Raw genomic sequence first — 22,057 nt, 5'->3', positions numbered from 1 at the left:
AGACTAGAGTCACGATGCAAGTCTAGGGATGCTGAAAACAAGCCATTCTCATGTGAAGCATGTCACGCAGCCTAACTTACAACAACAGTTATATGCAGTGTCATGTGCAAAAAGCGGCAAAACGGTAAAATGGCATTTAAACTTCTAATAAGCCTATGCTAACTTAACAATGTGCGCAACAAGGCCCAGCCCACACTACAAGAGAGCTGATCAGCGTTATATATACTAAAATATAGTGCTCTTCAGCTTTCTCCCTGTGAGGGCGGACTTGTGACTGCCCAACATGAACTTGGGTACCCTCGCACCATAGTGCAAGACTGCCTGCGTTAAGGACAGGATTGTTTTTGAGATACCTTCCTGCACAAAAACAATCTTGTGAGGCAATATCCTTTTTCTAGTTGTGATGCAGAATGCATCAGGCATAGAAAGAGGAAGTAAGGTGGAGAAATAAACATATTCTTCTTATACTTCACTGTGGAAGGTGTAGCATTCTGACACATTTCCAGGTTTACTAACTTTGATAAATCTAGACGTGCGCCAAAATCCATGGGTGGATGCATGGTATTTCTGTGTACCACCCATGGAATGCCTCCCAGACAAAGGATAGTGGTCTGTGTTGCATTACATTTTCTTGACCAAGTCAAGCAAGGCACTTCTCCTGATAAAATAATACTCCAAATGTAAGAGTGGGTCTACCACACAGGACAGAAAAGGCTAAACAAGCGTGGCCATGTGAAGAAAAGTGGGAAAACGATGGTTGGTCAAGATAGACTTGTGGTGGTTGTCTGCTTTATTGGGCCCCGGGTTGGTTGGCATCCATGTGCAACTAAATACTAGATTCCTTCTTAATCAAACTCTCAGAGACTCACGTGGCTGGTGTAGCTTGCATGGATTTCACCATGTTTTCTTACTTATGATGCCCTTCAAGCATAAAACTTTGAGTGAAATCACAGAATTTTATGACAAGGCATGGAGGCCAATATTATGCATAACTCCTTTATTGCACTCACACACACAGCAGCAACAAAGAACTTAGAATTAGAATAGAACATTCTTAGAAATCTAGAACTTTAAGAACATGCATCATATCAAAGAACACACAGCCTTCTTCCTTCTTTTGTTGCTGCTAATACTATTAATAATTACTATTGAGGTATATGAGATTTTGTGCAAGTTGATTTGAAAGGAGCAGGATGTTTGTTGTGACCTACAGGTTAATAAGGTGTATACAGTTTTAAAGGTATTGCTGGGATACAGTGTTGTGAATCGAGGCAAAAGGTTTTAGTTTGGATTTTTAGAACAAAGTAGTTTTTAAAGGTATTTAGTTTGTAGTAGTGAGCATTTAGTGAGAATGTAAGTAAAGTTTTGTTTGACTTGGATAAGGGTTTATAACGGCATTTAAATGATGTGGCTCGCAAGTAAACGTGTCATTTTTATAAGGAGTGCATGTTTGGCACAGAGCAGTATTGAATGTTTTACTCAAGTATTGTAAAGGTTGTATTTGCTATGAAAAGGACAGCGCAAGGTACATTCATTTTGGCGTTACAGTACAAAGGCCGTTTAGAATACGGGAGATTATTTGAAAAAAACGTACCGCTTTGCGTGCGTTGCGGTAGGCACAAGAGAAGGCAGATCGTGTGCTCAAGGGCATCAGCGGGCATTCAGCAGGAGGCGCATTTGAGAGATGAAGACAGCGTCTCATCTCTCTCACTGGAATATTTGCTTTTGGCAAGGTGGGGCCACCATTTTGAAAGCTTGGGATAGTTTGAAAGCTGACACTGGGGTATGTTGATGGCCATATTTTGGGCAATTTACATACGCAATGTGAGGTAATTGCCTGTGTCGCAGGGGGAGTTTTTTCAGTCAGCTGGTTAGCGATCAGCTGATGAGACAGAATACGTGATTTAGGTGTATTTTATTGTGGTTTGAACGCAATGGAGCAGGAAAAAGGCAATTCTTTTGAGGATAAAATGAGAGAATGTGTGGAAAATATGTTTGGGCAGTTAGCAGAGAAAACGGATAGGACAATTGAATCTAGTGTTGAAAGGCATACGAAGGAGAGAGGAGATTTGTTAATATTGAGGAGGAGAGTTTTTATTCAACTGGAGAAGTAGAACCAGTGGCTTGTGGCCCTAGGCTTATGAGTTCTAAAAAACATTTAAAAGAAAGCAAACAGAAGTGTTGAAGGAATCCAAAAAGTCTGAGCATAAGGTCGCTAAAGCAGGAAGCACTATAAAGGCCAAAGATGATGCTATTAAAGCAAAAGGGATGAGTCCTAATGTTGTAGCATGCAATGAATCGTCTTCTAGTGGGGACGTAGTGCTATCATGCTCGTCTGATTTAGAGGAGACGGAGGATGAGAGTGACAAGGGTAAGAAAAGAAACTATGGCCCAAAAAGGATAAAATTGGATGATTTTATTGACCCCAAAAGGTTAGGAAATGTTCAATCCTCTATTGATTCAAAACCCTTTGTCACCTTAGTGGAGTCCTCATGCGCATGTGGCAAAATATGGGTCATTTTGGATACGTAGGAAAATCCCTAAAAAGGTTATTATGAGATTACAATCAGAATGTCCCAGACCGACATTTTTATTAAAAAGTGGCCTATACACCAGAGATAGATCCAAAGATGTTACGTTTTCTTAACAAAAATGGCAGTGACCCTAGAAAAGAGTCAGATAGATATCTGAAGGGATACCAAGATAGACTCTTGGGCATTCTAGGGCCAATAACAAAGGTATTTGATTTGTGCAAAGAAGCGTATTCCATTACATCAGTGTGGATTTCTTTGAGCTTCTTCAATGGAGCCAAAGTTCAATCTGTTTACTGGGTAATACTATTGCAGCTTAGTGCGTGGAAAGGCGCAAAAGATTTTTCATGAAAATCGACTCCAAACTAGCAGTATTGGTGAATAAAGAGTTTGGTGTGGAAAGTAATGGCATGTTGTGTGGGGCCGAGTTTGTAAAAGACATGTCTAGGTATGTCAGGACATTCAATTCTTTGCAGAAGGTGCAAAAGGATATTCATAAGGTTTTTGGAGGGTCTGGGAAAATGCGTGGTTGAATTCCCCGGTCGTGGACAAGGGATCGCTCGAGGTTTATTCACACAAGGTTTCAGACCCTATTGATATGGATATAGATTGGATCAGGGAGGATTTTAATCTCACAAAAAGACAGAGAGAGTGTGTAGATCTTGGAATGAGAGAAGAGCAAGAGGTAAAGCAAGTGAGTTTAAGAAACAACCATTTATGTAGCCTGGTACAACTGGGCGGCAGACTAGTCTGCTTTGTATCAAAATGGAAAGAAATTACACAGGACCCTTAGTTAATAAGGACTGTTCACAGGTATCACTTAAATTTTGTAGGGGTGCCAGTGCAAGGGTGTTGCCCAAGGTTGTGTTGTTTTACAAGAAAACAGGAGATTTTATTGTCTCAGGAGGTGGATGCACTTTTTAAGAAAAGGGCCATAGAGAGGGCGGAACGAAGTCCAGAGAGCTTTGTAAGCAATATCTTTTTAGTGGAAAAGAAGAACAAAGGGTTGAGACCAGTGATACATCTACAAGAATTGAGTGATTGGGTATGTTTCAATCATTTTAAGATGGAAGGCATACACATGTTAAAAGACTTACTATGGAAAGGGGACTAGTTCACCAGGCTGGATTTAAATGATGCCTATTTCCCAATTCCAGTATGTGTAGAGCACATGGATTACCTTCAGTTCAGGTGGAAGGGAAATCAATGGAGGTTCAAGAGTTTACCTTTCGAACTGAGGTCAGCGCTCTAGTGTATTACGAAGGTCATGAAGCCAGTGTTGGCTTGACTGAGGTCGAGAGGGATACGGTTGATAGTGTATTTGGATCATTTGTTGATAATGGCAGAGGAAAGGATAGTTGTTGTAGAACAGACGTAGTTAGCAGTGAGGACATTAGAGGATCTAGGATTTGTGGTGAACAGGGAGAAGTCTTGTTTAAGCCCAGTGCAGGAGATGAGTTTTTTAGGCTTTCAAATACAGACCATGGAGGATGTGTTGAAGTTACAGATGGAGAAAGCGAAGAAGATACACAAGGAGCTACAAAGATTGAAGAAGTACATTTAAATTAAAATTTCCTTGCGTTATTTTGCAGGGTTGTTAGGACTGTTATCAGCATCAATTCTGGTGATTTTTGCAGTATGCCTGCATTCCAGGGCTCTTCAGAGATTGAAAGGGTATAATTTACGAATGGGGTGAAGTATTCGCACAAAGTGGAGTTGAGTCAAGAGGTAATGCAGGAGGTGGATTAGTGGTTATTGAACAGGGAGGGCCATTTTGTGGGAGACACCAGAGATGGTGATAGAGTCAAATGCAAGTCTATATGGATGGGGTGCAAGGTGCGGTTCAGTGACAACAGGGGGTCTTTGGTCAGAGAAGGAGAAAGAGATGTATATCAAAAGTTTGGAGTTACTGGCAGGGTCGTTCGCAATGCGGAGTTTTGTAAGGAATCAAGTGAAGTCCGGTGTGTTTTTGAAGATGGACAATATTTCAGCGGTTCAGTATCTAAAGAAGTTGGGGGCACTAATTTGAATGGGTTAGCGAAATAGGCGCAGGAGTTCTGGGATTACTGCTTGGACAGGATTATCATGATAAATGCTCAGGAATGAGCAATGTAGAGGTAGATTGGAATTCAAGGGTTCTAAAAGATGCCAGCAATTGGGGTTACACAGGGAAGTGTTTTTGAGTTTGTAGAGGAGATGGGGTCCATAGGAGGTGGATCTTTTCTGCGGATAGGCTGAATGCCCAGTTACAGAAGTTTTACAGTTTGAGACTGGATCCGGAAGCATTGGGGATAGATGCATCCCCTCAGGATTGGGGTAAAGGGAGGATGCATGCATTCCCACTTTTCTATTTGATCATTGAATTTTCATGAAAGAAAGGAGAGAGAGTGGAGTTAGTGATGATAACTCAATTTTAGCAGTCTCAGGTGTGGTTCACAGTTTTTCTCTTACCTTTTAATCTCTCCTTATCCAATCTCTAAATTTACCTTACTATTTGTTTGCTCACTACCTCCCCACACCTCCTCTCCTCTCTCTCTTTTTCCTCCACCTCACCCTTCTCCCTACATGACTCCTTTCTCACTACCTATCTTTATTTACTTCTACCCATTTCATCTGTTCTCACCCTCTATCTCACAACTCTAAAGCTACATCTCTATCCATGTATCAGCTTCACCTCATGTCCCTTTCTCTGCCCCATCGATGTCTCTCTGCTTTATCACTTTTTTCTTCACACCTCATCTCTCTTTCTACTCATCAACCTTCTCTTTCTACCTTTCTCCTTGAGAATTCCAATGGAATACAGCCTAGAGGGTGGAATGATACAACAGTCAATAGCATCAGGTGAAAGAGAAGCACTCCTCTGGGCAGAACCAGAGACCACTCTATGTAAATGTTAAAGAATTGGCAAAAACAGGACAAGCAAAGCTCACTGTCAAGTCAAGCCTAATAAAATGAACACATTAGAATTGTGAACCCTATCACCTCCAGTGCTTTGGAGATGTAAACATGCACAGTAATTAATGTAGATAGGAAAATATGATAGACTCAATCACAAAGGCCCCAATTTTAAGTGATGTGGGCCTCCCTCATTGGTATTACCTCACCTGGTATTACGAATATTCTAGAATAGGCCCACACTAAATCCAGCAGATGAGTGGTTTGAACATTACAATGGGGAATGATTTGAGGAAAATGGTGTATTGTTCCAGTTTCAGCATGCGATTTTTAACTTTAGATCATTTTGGGCCATATGTAGGTGGCCAAATACGGGTCGGTAAAGCCGAAAATCGGTAGATTTCGGCTTTACCGACCGGTATTTAGCCATGTGAGATGTAAGTATTACCGAATGGGATCGGTAATAACGAATCGGTAAATAATAACCGATTCCTTATTTACCGATCGGAGAATACCGAAACAATGAATACCGAATCGGAAATAACGATTGGGTAAAAACCCCAAAATGCGATGTAGGAAAAATCGGTATTACCGAATTTGAGCAAATTCGGTAATAACGATTCGGTATGTACCACTTATCCTGAGCAGGTGGTAATCAGGTGCAGTGTATAAAAACAGCCCCAAAATGCAACCGTGTGAACACAATGGCGGGCCTCTACCTCATAGCAAGGCGGCTACGCTTGAGAGCAGCTGGAGTGAGGATCTGGATACGGGAAGTGCGGGTGTACAGACTGCGCATCACATTGTTTCAATTGACTGAACCTGAAATCCATGAAAGGTACAGACTGCACCCACACACCATCCTTGACCTAATACGGGACCTAAAACCCTATCTTGTGAATCAGACACCAAGGGCGCACGCAATCCACACCCATGTCCAGGTACTCTGTTGCCTGGACCTCCTAGCATCAGGCAGTTTCCAGGTTGTGATAGCCGCAGTGGGTGGTGTGTCACAGAGCTGTCTATCCCGTCTTTTCAACACCTTCCTGGATGTCATGAGGGACAGAATGGAACATTACATTACCTTCCCCAGTACTCAGGCGGAGCTGCAGAGGACAAAGCTGGAGTACTATCAACGTGCGCATTTCCCACACGTCATTGGCTGCGTCGATGGGACCCATATACCAATCTGCCCACTTGCAGCAACTGAATACATTTACAGAAACCGAAAATCCACCCACCCCATCAATGTGCAGGTGATATGTGATGCCAAGTACATCATAACTGACATCGTGGAAAAATTCCCCGGGAGTACCCACAACTCGTACATATTCCGGAACAGTGGTATCCATACACGTCTGGCTGCTGGTGAATTTGGAGAAGGATACCTACTAGGTAAGTCAATGTGACACACCCTGATGTACACCTTGGCTCAAGCTATTGGTCACACAAATTAATGGCACTTTCTTCTGTACATAGGTGACAGCGCATATGCCCTCCGGCCTTATCTACTCACACCATATCTCAACCCAACCACCCCAAGGGAGAGGAGATACAATGTGGCACATAAGAGCACACGCAACGTGGTGGAGCGCACATTTAAACTGCTTAAAAGCAGATTCCGTTGCCTTCACAAAAGTGGAGGTGCACGTCTGTACAGCCCCATCAAATGTTGCAAGATTATTGCTACATGTGCAATGCTACACAATCTGGCCACAAAAAAAGGAACAGCAGTGGAACTAACTGACTCTGAGGACGAGGACGAGGACAACCATCAGCCAGAGCCCTGCGCAGCTGGTGTTGCAGTTGAACATGATGGGAGACAGAGACGGGCAGAGATAACGTCAAACTATTTCTGAGTGAGTAACGAGACAGAGCCAGTAACAGTTTTATGTTATGGTGTTTAATAAGCACACCACCAGTATTGTAAGCAGTGTCCATTTGGACATGGGTTACATCACCCATCTAATGTTTGGCAATAGGCAGTGGTCCCTACTTCCTGCGTCCACGCGTTGCATGTGCACGTTCCCTGGCAACACTGTCTGTAGTTCAATACAACAGGGGCCCCCCTGAACAAAATATAGGGCAGACTACAGGGGAATATAACACTACTGCACTAGAGATAGTCAACCCTATCAATATAGAAAAATGGCCCATAAAGGGTCCATAATTTTAAACAAGCAACATTAAGCTCACCAGCATGCGACGAGTAAGCCACAGGGTAGACACAACTCCAGATAGAAAGTGTACAAAATCTTTATTTTCTTTTTTCTGTTTTCAAAATATACATTAAGTCAAAATATTTGATATTGTGATTCATAGGTTCATTAGTTCATTAAACAGTACATAGATCAATAAATACATTTCATATAAAAAACCCACATCAACCTCTCATCATACACATTAATCTTCTCATCCACACACTCACAAGCAACCACTTCAACATAGGACACTATGTACACAATCCTCAGCGTAATCCCCAGAGTGACACATGAATAGGATCCCGCGGAGTCTTCTCAGCAAATTGCCAGAGAGTCCAGATCGATGTGGCAGGACCCCAGAACGTAACGCCAACGCGCGTTTCGGTGCTAGGCCAAGTTCTATGGCCACACCTTCATCAGGGCTCTCACGCAGAGGGAGTGGGGAAAGCACAGCACATAAGAACCACACCCATGACCAATCTGTAGTAGAAAAAGTAAAATTTTAGGATCTGAGGCTTCATAAGACTTACTCATTTCAATTAATGCAAGGGAGGAATATATTCAAAAAGTTAAAAATTCAAATCACATTCTATACAGACGTCATTAAATTAGATAAACATATACAGTTCACTATTCAATTCTTTATCAATGACATCTTATCTTCAATCGTCGCCTTATTGGTAGTGAGCTCAACTGTTGCTAAGAAAAGGAATTTAATAATAAACTCAGATTTAAAACGTAACCAGACAAAATACTGGAAACCCTGGAAGAAACAAATGCATCACATTTCATTCACAGACATCCATTCAAACACTGTTCTCTCACTGTATGTTCCGAAAATCATCCGGACATGGCAAATCTCATGGAAAAACAATTCCCTACTTCAAAATGAGATGGACAGTTTCCACTATTTTAAAGAGATTCCATTTCCTCGAAAAAACACATTCTGCTCATAATTTTACCTATGTCCCGGGTTTAATGGTCAAGGATATTCTCAGCTGTCTCGAAAGTCGAAATCATGGGCCCAGGGGAAACAACTCCAGGGCAGGCAATCATCAAGTGCGGGTCTGTTTCGATTCTAAGATAAATAAATAAAGCGGTCTAGATGGTGTTCAAAATAGAAAATATATTTCGCCCAGGGGGAACCCCACTGGTCGGAGTTAAGACTAAAAATAGACAGTCTCTCGATAAACGTACCCGTTGCAAAATTCTTTTACGAAGAGCAGATTTCTTCGTTTCGGGGGAGTCACCGCTTCCTGCACCGAACAGCAAACAATTGCCTGGGCGGAATAAATACAAATAATTCAGAAACGAACATCCTAGGATAGCGCGATGTAGTGTCAGACTGTTCCTGCGCAGCGCCGTGGCGTTCGCTGCACCTCCTGCCCTCGGTGGGAGAGGGCGTAATGCTACCACGGCAATGTGGCCTCCTTCGCATTCTGCAGGAGCTCTAATACAGAGGTCATAGAAACCATGCCCCTGGCCACATCCCTGCTGCAATGCACCATCTCCTCCTGCATGGCGATGGACCTGCAACACATCAGTGAGGTTGCAGTGGCCGATTCACGGCCTTGGTATAGGCCTGGAGCCTCTGCCTCTCCCTGTGCCTGCCAAGATGGTCCTGCTCCAGCTGGCTGCAGAGGTTGTCCACAGAGGTTGCTACTCTCTGCATTCCCTCACACATGTTGCCTCCCATTGCACTGATGCCCTTTTCCATCCTGTTTATGTGCTTGTTAATGTGTGCCATCTCCCTGTGCAGTGATCTCATCTCCCTCCATTGCAGGTGCTGGACCTTCAGCATGTTGCCTTACAGTCCAGCAAACACACTTTCACCCTGTTCGGATGCTTCAGGACTGTCCGGCCTTGCCCTGCGGCGTCTTGATGAGCTGTGGGCGCCCTCAGATGGAGTAACAGCCCTCTCCCTGTTGCCTCCCTCATGGATTGGAGTCTGTTGCCCCCCTGTGCTCTCCTCCGACGACTCCTCCATCTGCTGGAGGGTGGCCATGGCATGCCTCCTGCCTGACTGTGGTGGTGGTGGTGGTGTTGGTGATCGTCGCAGTGGGTACTGGGTATGAGGGGATGGCGCCATTCCCTGGCGCTGTGGTGATGCCTGTGATGGAGGATTTGGTGGTTGTGGTTGCGCCGAGCTTGTGGTCCCTGCAGGCATGCTTTCTTCCTCATGTTGCCTCCCCTCTGTCCTGGCTGTCTTTGCTCTGCTCCCCTCTGCAGCACTGTGAGATGTCTTGCCTGTAATGACACAAATGTAGGTATACTCACCGCTCTGTCTGCATTTGAATTACATTAAACATCATGCCTACAGATCACAGTGATTGTCCTGACATTGCCAATTACTTTAACATGCTATTGTGTTTGCTAGCTTGACTGTCCTGTACATCAGTTCCCTCTAACTACATCTCCCAAAATGCATAGCAGGTAATGGGTAAGACATGGAGTGGAGTGGGACCCCCAAAGCCACTATGGGGATTGGGGTTGGGGAGGGGGTAGCACAGCATGCTGGGCATGCGTCTTACCTTGTTTCCTTGCTGCTCTGGCAGAGCTGTCTGCGTCTCCCACGCCACTCACACTCTCCGGCTGGAGGGTGGACCCCACCATCAGTTCCAGTGGTGTTGGTGCTGGTGCTCTGTTCTTTCTTCCACCTGTTTTGCCAGCCTGCCTCTGCCTCTCTGCAATCCTTGCTTTCGCTTTCTTCCTGAGGTCGTACCACCTCTAACTGATGTCCTCAATGGTACGCTGGGTCACACCTATGGCATTTATTTTGTCATGAATGCCAATCCAGATCTGCCTCATTTGAGACTCGGGAACATGGAGGGACTGCCTACCAAAAAGCCTGTGATATACCTGACTGACATCCTGGATCAGTACCTCCAGCTCCTTGTCACTGAACTTCAGCTTTCTTTTCCTTTCACTTCCCTCCTTCTCCCTGTCCTGGCTTGCCATTTCAATGCTGGTTTCTTTTTTTTTCTTTTTTATTGTTTGTAGCTGTGAGGCTCTGTTGCTGCTGGCTCCTCAGCTCACCTGCCTGCCTCACAGTGAGCTCCAGGTCCTGTGCAGCTGCCTGGGGCTGGCCACTTCCTGTTTGGGAGGTGATTGGGTGACACGGGATTGGCTGATTCATCGAATTATAAATTCTTGAATTACCGATTCGGTATTTACCGATTCGGTAATGAATTCTGTAATTACGAATCGGTATTGGTTTTTCGGTATTTTTTTTTTACCGAATCGGTATTTTTTACCGATTTTTAACGAATCGGTAATGTTTACCGATTTTTTATCTACATCGCATTTACCGAATCCTTAATACCGAATCGGTAAAATCCGGTATTATGGAATCGGTATTCATGTTTTACCTACATATGGCCCTTTATTGGGACGTAATCCACCTTCTTTTTGCAGGTGAATATGTAGTTAGAAAACCATGCAGCATTACCTTACTCTGAAATATAAGGGGTATTACTGCATCAATTTTAATCCAGATTTCTGAAAATAGGAAGGGCCAATGTGGTGGCCAAAATGGGGAAATTAGGATACAGCTGACCACTTTTCATAAAGTAGAAAATATTGCCACAAAAATGTTGGTTTAATTTCAACACACTATTTCAATTAAGGAAGTGGAACTTAGATTGAGCAAATCTTTTTTTGTTTTACAATATTTCATAATTTTCACTGCATTGTGATATCCTAAACGAACGCTATGTTGTCAAATTTATGCACCAATTTTCTCTTTAACTTCATCTTTTTAAAAGTTTTTCTAAAAACAATGGCACTGTATAGTAAAAAAAAAAGCCTCAGTCTGTTTTTGGCAAAGTGTATGTTATGCAGAACTGTGTTCTTAATATTAAAGAATGATGTGTGACATAAATTGTAGTAAAGTTGCAAGTTTAAGGTGGAAGAATCAGTGCAAATAACTGTGTGAGCTTTGCAAAGTTTCCTGTTGATATCCCCAAATGTGCCAAAAAAAGAAAAAGTACAGTCTTCTATATTTAACCATGTGTCTTTTACCCTAGTACAGTTGTTAAACTGAAAAATAGTTCACTTTGTGGTAGAAAGTTTAAAAGCTGGTACAGACGCTTGTCTTTGTAGTTGTAATCACATAACAGCAAGAGTCCAAATGGATCTTGCCTACAACGCCATATAGTCTAATGGAAATCCAAGATGGCAGACAAATAAAAACAAATCATTTATAATCTTCCAGTTTGCATTAAATTTGGCACGCAAGTTCATGTGTACATGTCAGAGCATGTAATGTGCATGCACACGTTTGATCTAGAATGTGACGTCATTAATATAACAATCAGGTTATAGGACTCGCACCGCAGTGTATGGCAAATAAAGTATTCTATGTGCAAAGTTGTAGCGTGCAAGGCTGGGGCTTCGCTTCCTGGGCAATCCAGCGTCAAATAATCATCAATAATTGCAATTCCATGAAGAAACACAGGATTTGTGTAAATTCATAAAGAAAAACTTTAATCAACTCTATTTGAGCCTATTGGATTATTGGTTGGAATACCTCATTGGTAACACTGAAGCGGTGCGCAGGGGGACATCCCTCCATGAGGGTTGCTTATTGGTCATTAATATAACGCCAGAATGGCCACCAAAAAGGACACCAGGAATAAGTAACATAAACTAGCAAAAGTAAATTTATAATTTGCATTATTTGTATCCTTACTATACATACTATGAACATGACTATGAACATGTGGATAATGTTTCCATTGTAATATTATAACAATACAAGACTATATGCAACCCTGATTACATTTCTATATATGAAACAATTTAATTGATTTTGGCACAACTTTTGCCTCCACAACAAATAAGTTCTCTGCATGCTTTAAAAGCCTTCAGAATGGTTGTCCAATGTAGTACCATTACTCCATCAATTTACTTCCAGTCCCAATCATTTAAATTTGGCAATTCTTGCATGGGCACTAAAGTCGGACCCCAAACATGGCCCTCTTGGTACGCAGATCCTTTAACATGTAGTAGAAGAGCGTCTTGTGTAGGTGGGATGTTTTAAATAGTTCTGCTGTTACTTGCAAACATGAATTTGGGAGAACCATTTATTTCATGCAATGGACAAGTGAGGCTATACATTAGTACAATGAATCTCACGAAAATTCCAAAGTGAACAGGATTAACAGAACTTGGTCGAACCGCCAGAAATTTTACTGCAAGAGTAGCAGAAGCTAGTGCTATCCAGGTGCAGTAAGCTGCTTTCTTCCCTCTCAAATGAAAAGGTAACTTGGTGTGTCAACCTGTAACAGCATGGAAAAAGGGCAGAGATTCACATACATCAATGCCTAAGCTTGCTGCAATAGTGTGAGTTGGTATGTAGCCAAACTTTTATCCTGTATCAAATGCTAACCACAATTCTTGACATCCAATGCTTTCAAAACAGGCAATTACAAGAGCAACTACATCGGTATCTACTGTATAAATCAATATTCTTGAATGACACTCAGTTGCTGCATGGATAGAATGAAGCATAAGTTGTGTGTCTGCTTCTTCATGCTTGCAAGGCGGTATCATTTTGAAATTCGTTATTGGTGTGGAACTTGCCATTGTATTCTGACACGTGACAATTACTTGCTTCCCTTTGATGTTAAAATGTTGCTCACGCCTACTAAGTAAACCAAACAACTGTCTTCTTTTCATCTCCTCTAAAGAAACTATTCCAATCTTTGGGTACAAGAGTGTTAGATTCAACTCTTTTGCAAAGACCATCACCTCTTTCTTCTCTAACACTTTGCTTGATGCTTCCAGTAATATAAATATCCCGCACAAGATCCACTTGTTTCACGTTCCTTGCTAAAGAAACCCTGAAAAAATCTTTTACAAGACTTGAGAGGTAGCATAGTTACTATAGTTGCGATACAAAAGGGGATGATGGACGGAGCGCTTGAACAAATCAAACACTCACCCCCAGTCAACTGATCTGGGTTTAATCCATCACCATTCTTTAGTTCACTCAGCCACCCCAGTTCAGACATGGCTGTATGCAAATCAGTCTGACCCTGTGCCTCGTGGGAACAGTCCAGCCGGAACTGCCAATCCATGTCTTCCCTGGACCGGAAACAAGCATCCTGGGACCGGTTTCGGATTCATAATCCTCATCAGCCAGGCTATCTTGAATCCAGTGGCCAAGTGAACAAGGGACTCACGTCTGAGCATACCCTGCCACACTTAGGGCGAACAAAGCGATACAAAAGGGAATGATGGACGGAGCGCTTGAACAAATCAAACACTCACCCCCAGTCAACTGATCTGGGTTTAATCCATCACCATTCTTTAGTTCACTCAGCCACCCCAGTTCAGACATGGCTATATGCAAATCAGTCTGACCCTGTGCCTCGTGGGAACAGTCCAGCCCGAACTGCCAAGCCATGTCTTCCCTGGACCGGAAACAAGCATCCTGGGACCGGTTTCGGATTCATAATTCTCATCAGCCAGGCTATCTTGAATCCAGTGGCCAAGTGAACAAGGGACTCACGTCTGAGCATACCCTGTCACACTTAGGGCGAACAAAGCGATACAAAAGGGGATGATGGACGGAGCGCTTGAACAAATCAAACACTCACCCCCAGTCAACTGATCTGGGTTTAATCCATCACCATTCTTTAGTTCACTCAGCCACCCCAGTTAAGACATGGCTATATGCAAATCAGTCTGACCCTGTGCCTCATGGGAACAGTCCAGCCCGAACTGCCAAGCCATGTCTTCCCTGGACCGGAAACAAGCATCCTGGGACCGGTTATGGATTTATAATCCTCATCAGCCAGCTATCTTTAATCCAGTGGCCAAGTGAACAAGGGACTCACGTCTGAGCATACCCTGCCACACTTAGGGCGAACAAAGCGATACAAAAGGGGATGATGGACGGAGCGCTTGAACAAATCAAACACTCACCCCCAGTCAACTGATCTGGGTTTAATCCATCACCATTCTTTAGTTCACTCAGCCACCCCAGTTAAGACATGGCTATATGCAAATCAGTCTGACCCTGTGCCTCATGGGAACAGTCCAGCCCGAACTGCCAAGCCATGTCTTCCCTGGACCGGAAACAAGCATCCTGGTACCGGTTTCGGATTCATAATCCTCATCAGCCAGGCTATCTTGAATCCAGTGGCCAAGTGAACAAGGGACTCACGTCTGAGCATACCCTGCCACACTTAGGGCGAACAAAGCGATACAAAAGGGGATGATGGACGGAGCGCTTGAACAAATCAAACACTCACCCCCAGTCAACTGATATGGGTTTAATCCATCGCCATTCTTTAGTTCACTCAGCCACCCCAGTTCAGACATGGTTATATGCAAATCAGTCTGACCCTGTGCCTCGTGGGAACAGTCCAGCCCGAACTGCCAAGCCATGTCTTCCATGGACGGGAAACAAACATCCTGGGAGCGGTTTCGGATTCTTAATCCTCATCAGCCAGGCTATCTTGAATCCAGTGGCCAAGTGAACAAGAGACTCACGTCTGAGCATACCCTGCCACACTTAGGGCGAACAAAGCGATACAAAAGGGGATGATGGACGGAGCGCTTGAACAAATCAAACACTCACCCCCAGTCAACTGATCTGGGTTTAATCCATCACCATTCTTTAGTTCACTCAGCCACCCCAGTTCAGACATGGCTATATGCAAATCAGTCTGACCCTGTGCCTCGTGGGAACAGTCCAGCCCGAACTGCCAAGCCATGTCTTCCCTGGACCGGAAACAAGCATCCTGCGACCGGTTTCGGATTCATAATCCTCATCAGCCAGGCTATCTTGAATCCAGTGGCCAAGTGAACAAGGGACTCACGTCTGAGCATACCCTGCCACACTTAGGGCGAACAAAGCGATACAAAAGGGGATGATGGATGGAGCGCTTGAACAAATCAAGCACTCACCCGCAGTCAACTGATCTGGGTTTAATCCATCACCATTCTTTAGTACACTCAGCCACCCCAGTTCAGACATGGCTATATGCAAATCAGTCTGACCCTGTGCCTCGTGGGAACAGTCCAGCCCGAACTGCCAAGCCATGTCTTCCCTGGACCGGAAACAAGCATCCTGGAACCGGTTTCGGATTCATAATCCTCATCAGCCAGGCTATCTTGAATCCAGTGGCCACGTGAACAAGGGACTCACGTCTGAGCATACCCTGCCACACTTAGGGCGAACAAAGCGATACAAAAGGGGATGATGGACGGAGCGCTTGAGAAAATCAAACACTCACCCCCAGTCAACTGATCTAGGTTTAATCCATCACCATTCTTTAGTTCACTCAGCCACCCCAGTTCAGACATGGCTATATGCAAATCAGTCTGACCCTGTGCCTCATGGGAACAGTCCAGCCCGAAATGCCAAGCCATGTCTTCCCTGGACCGGAAACAAGCATCCTGGGACCGGTTTCGGATTCATAATCCTCATCAGCCAGGCTATCTTGAATCCAGTGGTCAAGTGAACAAGGGACTCACGTCTGAGCATACCCTGCCACACTTAGGGCGAACAAAGCGATACAAAAGGGGATGATGGACGGAGCGCTTCAACAAATCAAACACTCACCCCCAGTCAACTGATCTGGGTTTAATCCATCACCATTCTTTAGTTCACTCAGCCACCCCAGTTCAGACATGGCTATATGCAAATCAGTCTGACCCTGTGCCTCGTGGGAACCGTCCATCATCCCCTTTTGTATCGCCTAGTTACTATAGCTGCACCATCTAATATATTTACATCCACCTCTGGAACAGTGCTGTGTATGGTGGTACTTCCAGCAATGCAGTGCAATAGCTGCAACTCCTATCCTTGTCTGAGTTTACCATTCACGGGTGTAGATTGCAGACAAGACTGATTCTCGTGCTCAAAAAATTATTCCAAATTATGATATATAATCTAGCAAACAGATTGCAATGACTTTTTAACGAGGATAGTTTGCCTTTGGACTCAGACGTTTTACGCAGGCTGGTGCTAAGTATTTGAAGTTTGTTCCTTGGTATTGTATCTGTTATGGGCTTCAAACACATTTCAAGCACCTCAAGAAAATAGGAGTTATATTGTGATCTACCTATTGCATGTGCTGTTTTCAGTGACGTGATAACTGTAGCAGGCATAACTTCGTTGGTGTGCAGATGTATTAGATCACCACCCTCCTCCATAAACTTATTACCAACGCCCTTAATTCTGTACAGTAGAGATTTTGACTCTTCTGCAAAAAAGTTCTCTATAGCCGGGTCCGGCGGCTCAATGGACTAACGCATCCTTGCAAGGGCCTGTGTTCGACCTCATGGTCACACATTCAAACCCTGGCAGGTCCACTCAGCCTTTCATCCATCTGAGGTCGATAAACCGAGTACCATTGAGTTGGGATGCCATTCTGCTAGTGTCGCCATGTCGCAAATGATTTGTAGCAAATATCCATGAAACCATCTAATCAAAGTACTTGTATATACAAATCAAAGTTAACCTCCCTAATTGAGCAAACAAATTAAAGTGCAAGTATATGCACATCGATAAAAATTGTCCAAAATTGAAAGTGTGAGGGCTCATTCAATTTCCACATAATTCAGTTAGAAAACTCCCTGCTTTCTTCATGGTACTGTCTAGATTCAAGATAACTTTGATAAGCCTTCCTCTGCAATATGTGCAGTGCAGCAACAGTAATTCAATGAGCATGAGGTGTACAGATTAAGAGGTAAACCTTCAACATAGCATAAGCTTTTCCTATGGTAGTGATGTCAGCCCGCACCCACATACTGGTCCATCCACTGTTCGAAAGCCGGTCTCTAAATACTTTAAGGAAAGTCATTTCGATATGAAGTACCCCAATCATCACAGCATATTTGTCTTCACCATATAGATGTGGTACATCCCATTAAATTTGTATTGCTAGGGCGAAAAGAGGTTGGTCCATTGAAAAAATAGGTGTTTGTCCTTGATTGAGATAATGAATAGACTTTTAATGGCTTCTATGCAATCCAAGACCATGGATTTAACAAGAGCTCTGTATGTGAACAGCAGCAACAATGCAGTGCAGTAGTTGACGGTGGTCTATTGATATGTGATAGCAATGATGCCTGAAATGCCGCCCAAGATATGCTTTCATTCGAAGAAATATCTTCACTCTCAACATTGAGCATCACTCTTTCAAGCCATTTATATTTGTAGGTGTTAGCAGCATCAATTAGATCCCTTTGGTGATAAACTACTAAAGATAGTATTGGAATGTGATAATCTGCAATGTTCATTAAAGCTGTTTCGATATTTGCATATTGTACTTGAAGATTTGAAATCTGTTTGACTTTGCCATATTAAGATTAATCACCTAAATACCATGAACAATTTCATCTAGTTCTCGTTCTGGGTGTTGTGTCATTGTTACTGCTGTTCCATAGAACAAATCTTTAGCTGTCATGGAACTTGGGTTGTGATCTATGTTATCAATATTTCCACTGGTGAGTATTTGCAACTTCAGTTTTGGTGTGCACACACAACTTGTTCACTCTCATACAGTGCACAAATACTATTTCCTAAGTCAGCAGATATTTGCAAAATCCTATCATATGAAATACAAATACCTAATTTATGTAACTTGTCTATAAGTTCTCAATTTCTTTTTTTTTATATATATTTCTTTTTATTATCAAATAAATATAAACAAACAAGGCAATAAACGTCAGTACAGATGGAGAAGCGCTTTGCGAGGGAGGAAGTGCATTACAATTTTATACAAATCATCAATGTAGGAGGGGGTGCAGGGGGGAAATTCAGAATCATAAAACATTAAAGCTAAAACATCGCTAGGAATGTCAGATCAGGGGGAAGATGGAACATCCGGAGCATCTGCAAGGGGAGGTGCACATTTATCACCCCGGTAGGAGTTCCATTGGCCCCAGATTTTACCTCATTTTTTAGGTCTGCCGCGTGCCACATATACCGTCTTCTCTCTAAACATACACCAGTCCATATTCTTCTTCCATGCTAGGACCGTGGTCGGTCTCTGGGCGCCCCACAACTGCGCGATATCTCTCTTGGCTACCATATTCCCAAGGGTCCCCCACTGAGTCTGCGCCACATCATAATCAGTCGGCTCCCAAACATTCAATAAGCAACGCCTTGCTTCAGGCAACAGCGCGATGCCCGTGACCTCCTCCATCAGATCATGCACTCGACTCCAGAACCGTACCACTTCCGGACATTCCCAAATTATGTGGAGAAAAGTACCGGTTAAACCGCATCTACGCCTACACAACCCATCCACAGAATACCCCGTACGAGTCGGAGACGAGCCGGAATTGCGACCTTCTTCGGTGAGGATATCGCCGACTGCCAGTCCTCGTCATTAACTCCAGACCATCCCTAGTCTAAACCTCTCTAAGTTGGACCAACAAATCAACTCGATCATTAATCAATTTCTTATATATCAAAGAAATAGTGCTGTCGGGAACGTATCCATCAAGCACTCGATCTTCAAGTGGAGATGATTCCGGGATAACAATACCCGCAGGAAAAACCGAACTCAGCGCGTGGCGAATCTGCGCATAACGGAAGAATTCCTTGTCACTCAACTCATACTCTACTTTCAACTCCTCAAAAGTCTTAACCCTGTCTTTGGCCCAGATACCACTCACCCTGCAGATACCAATCATATCCCATTTCTCGAAACCTTTCGTCTTCCACAGGCTGCCCAATCTTTCAGAAGCATAGAGCGGAGTCGCTCGAGTCAGTCGACCCCTCCATTCCATTGCCGCATTAGCACATTGCCACACCCGCACCGCTATCTTAGTGGGTCCCGAAAGTTTCTTCCCAGCAGATTTGGTGTAAAGCACCCTGTTATAATCGCCACCCGGCAACAGCCATTTATCCATTTCAAACGCAGGACCGTACATGCCATGATTAATCGCGCCCAATTGAGAAGCCCAGTAGTATGGCCTTATATCCGGAAGTGCAATACCACCATCATACCAGGGAAGCGTCAGCTTGGCGAGGGCGATACGCGAACGTCCGTCCCATATCAATTGTCTCTGCAAACTCTCCACCTCCCGTAAGTAGCTCGCCGGAATGACATCAAGTGTGTTTTGCAGCGCGTATAAAAACCGCGGCAAAGACATCATTTTGAAAAGAGCTGCACGCCCGAGGGTCGATAATGGCGGTCTGCGCCAGGCCACACCATCAGATTTTAATCGTTGGAGCGGGGGAAGCAGATTACGATCATAGCGGACCACGGGGTCCAAGGTGATAAAGACCCCCAGATATTTAAATCCCGTTTGCACCCCTTGTATGGGACAACCGCACGGCAAAGAAGGAGAGTCACCCGAGAGTACATAGATACAGGACTTGGACCAGTTAATCACAAGACCGGAGTTTCTCCCGAACGAGTTCAACACATCAAACAATACGATCAGCGACTTTTGATATGATATTTGATATTTTGATATTTGAAGGAGTATTTCTAAAGCGCGGCGGTCGCTCCGGAGGGAGCATCATGGCGCTGAAAATCATTCAGGGCAACATTAGGGCCCATAGCTTTTCCCGAGCGTACAGAGCGAATAGCAGTTGCCACCTCGTCAACGGAAAGTGCTGCGTCCATCAATTCCCTATCTAAATCCGACAGGCAAGGCAATGCAATGTCTCGTAACAGCAGATGTGAGTTTTCCTCTGGTCTGTCGCATACTGGGAATACACTGTTTGGAAATATTCCGCAAAACACTCCACAATCTCGGCAGGATCAGTCACTCTCACTCCATCCACTCTCTCAACCACAGGGACCACACGACTCGCCTTTATATCCAACCAAGCAATCAATTTCCCCGCCTTATCTCCCACATCATATAAACATCCCTGCTGCTCTCTACTCATGACTCTAGCAGCATCTGTTACCAACGCCCTATAGTCAAGTTGTTTGAGACTGAGGAGATGAATCTTGTCGGGAGTGATACCCAATTCCAAATCCCTTTCCAACTCAGCTATTTCGGTCTCAAGGCGGACTACCGCCTCGTTTTTGTTTTTCTTGGTGCCAGCAATCAACGACTGCGCCTGGCCAAGGATAACCGTCTTGAAAGCCTCCCACAGCGAAACAGAAGAGGACACAGACCCCAAATTCTCGGCAAAATAATGATCCAGAGACCTGATCAACTCCGCCCGGGTTTTGGGGTCGCGGAGATACCAAGGATTAATCGGGGCCACACGACCCTCGGCTCCCATCTTCGTATCCATCATAAGCCACAATGGGGAGTGATCTGAGATACCCCTAGCCAGATGTCTGACCTCCCTGATTGAAGAGGCCTGCGCTGCCGGCATCAGGACATAATCAAGTCTAGAGAGACTGCCGTGAGCACCAGAGTGGAAGGTGTATTGCGACTGTCCCGGATGCAGTAGCCTCCAACAATCTACTAGTCCCAGCGTTTCCAAGAAACCACCCAACCAAGACTGCGATCTCATGAGTTCTCTGGGGGGGTAACGGTCCTCCCCACCAGAAATGACAGAATTGAAATCTCCACCCATCACCAGAATGCCTTCCGGAAGCCCCAGAATTACTCTCCCCAAATCAGCGAAGGTCGCAGTCTGCAGGCCGGGAGGAACATAAACGGAAAGCAAAGAGACAGTCTTCCCTTCCCATCTATCAGTGAGAGCAGCATAGCGCCCCCTGTCATCAAGGATTATATTGTCGACTTCCAGGGGGAGGGAACCCCTGACTAGGATACCCACCCCCCTAGAACCAGTAGTAAATCCAGAATGTGCCAGGAGACGATAGCCTCGCCTATTCATGGCGTGGCATGTATTTCCGATCAGATGTGTCTCTTGCATCAACACTACATCAGGGCAGAGATGCCTCAGTAGTTGCAGCACAACACCACGTGTTATCCTGTCCCCCAACCCGTTAACATTCCAGCACAATAACTTCAGCCCCCCTACACCCCATCCCAGGAAATAAAGGCAGAATCCGCCCCACAGCGAGCACAACACCCAGGTCTAGAAGTTAAACAATGCGTTGCCTTGAAACAAAGTGAAACACACACAAACCCCCCCCACCCCCCAACAAATACCCAAAACATACCCCCCACCCTGCACCCCTGCGTTAGACTCAAAAGCCACCCCAACTTGCAGTGTGCCTGTCGCCCTAACATTAAACTAGTCTACAAAAAGAAACCCGGAGGAGGAAAGAGTCTCACCCCCCCCCCGCCACCTCTGGGTAGTCCACCACAAATAGTGCAATTGTAAAAGTCATCGAGCCACAGCTGCCAGTTGTGTACAATATCCAGAAATCCAAAACCACTGCTCACTCCTGTTCCAACGGGCCGCCTACAGCTCCTTCAGAATGTTCAGGGCGATCCCGCTGCGTGGGCAACGTGTCGAGCCAGTCACTCACATTCTCAGGGCGGTCAAAGAAAAACGTCCGATCTCCGTATTCTACACGCAGC

Source organism: Lissotriton helveticus, chromosome 5_1 (assembly GCF_964261635.1).
Source record: "Lissotriton helveticus chromosome 5_1, aLisHel1.1, whole genome shotgun sequence".
Lineage (NCBI taxonomy): Eukaryota > Metazoa > Chordata > Amphibia > Caudata > Salamandridae > Lissotriton > Lissotriton helveticus.
Note: the sequence above shows the minus strand (reverse complement) of the source record.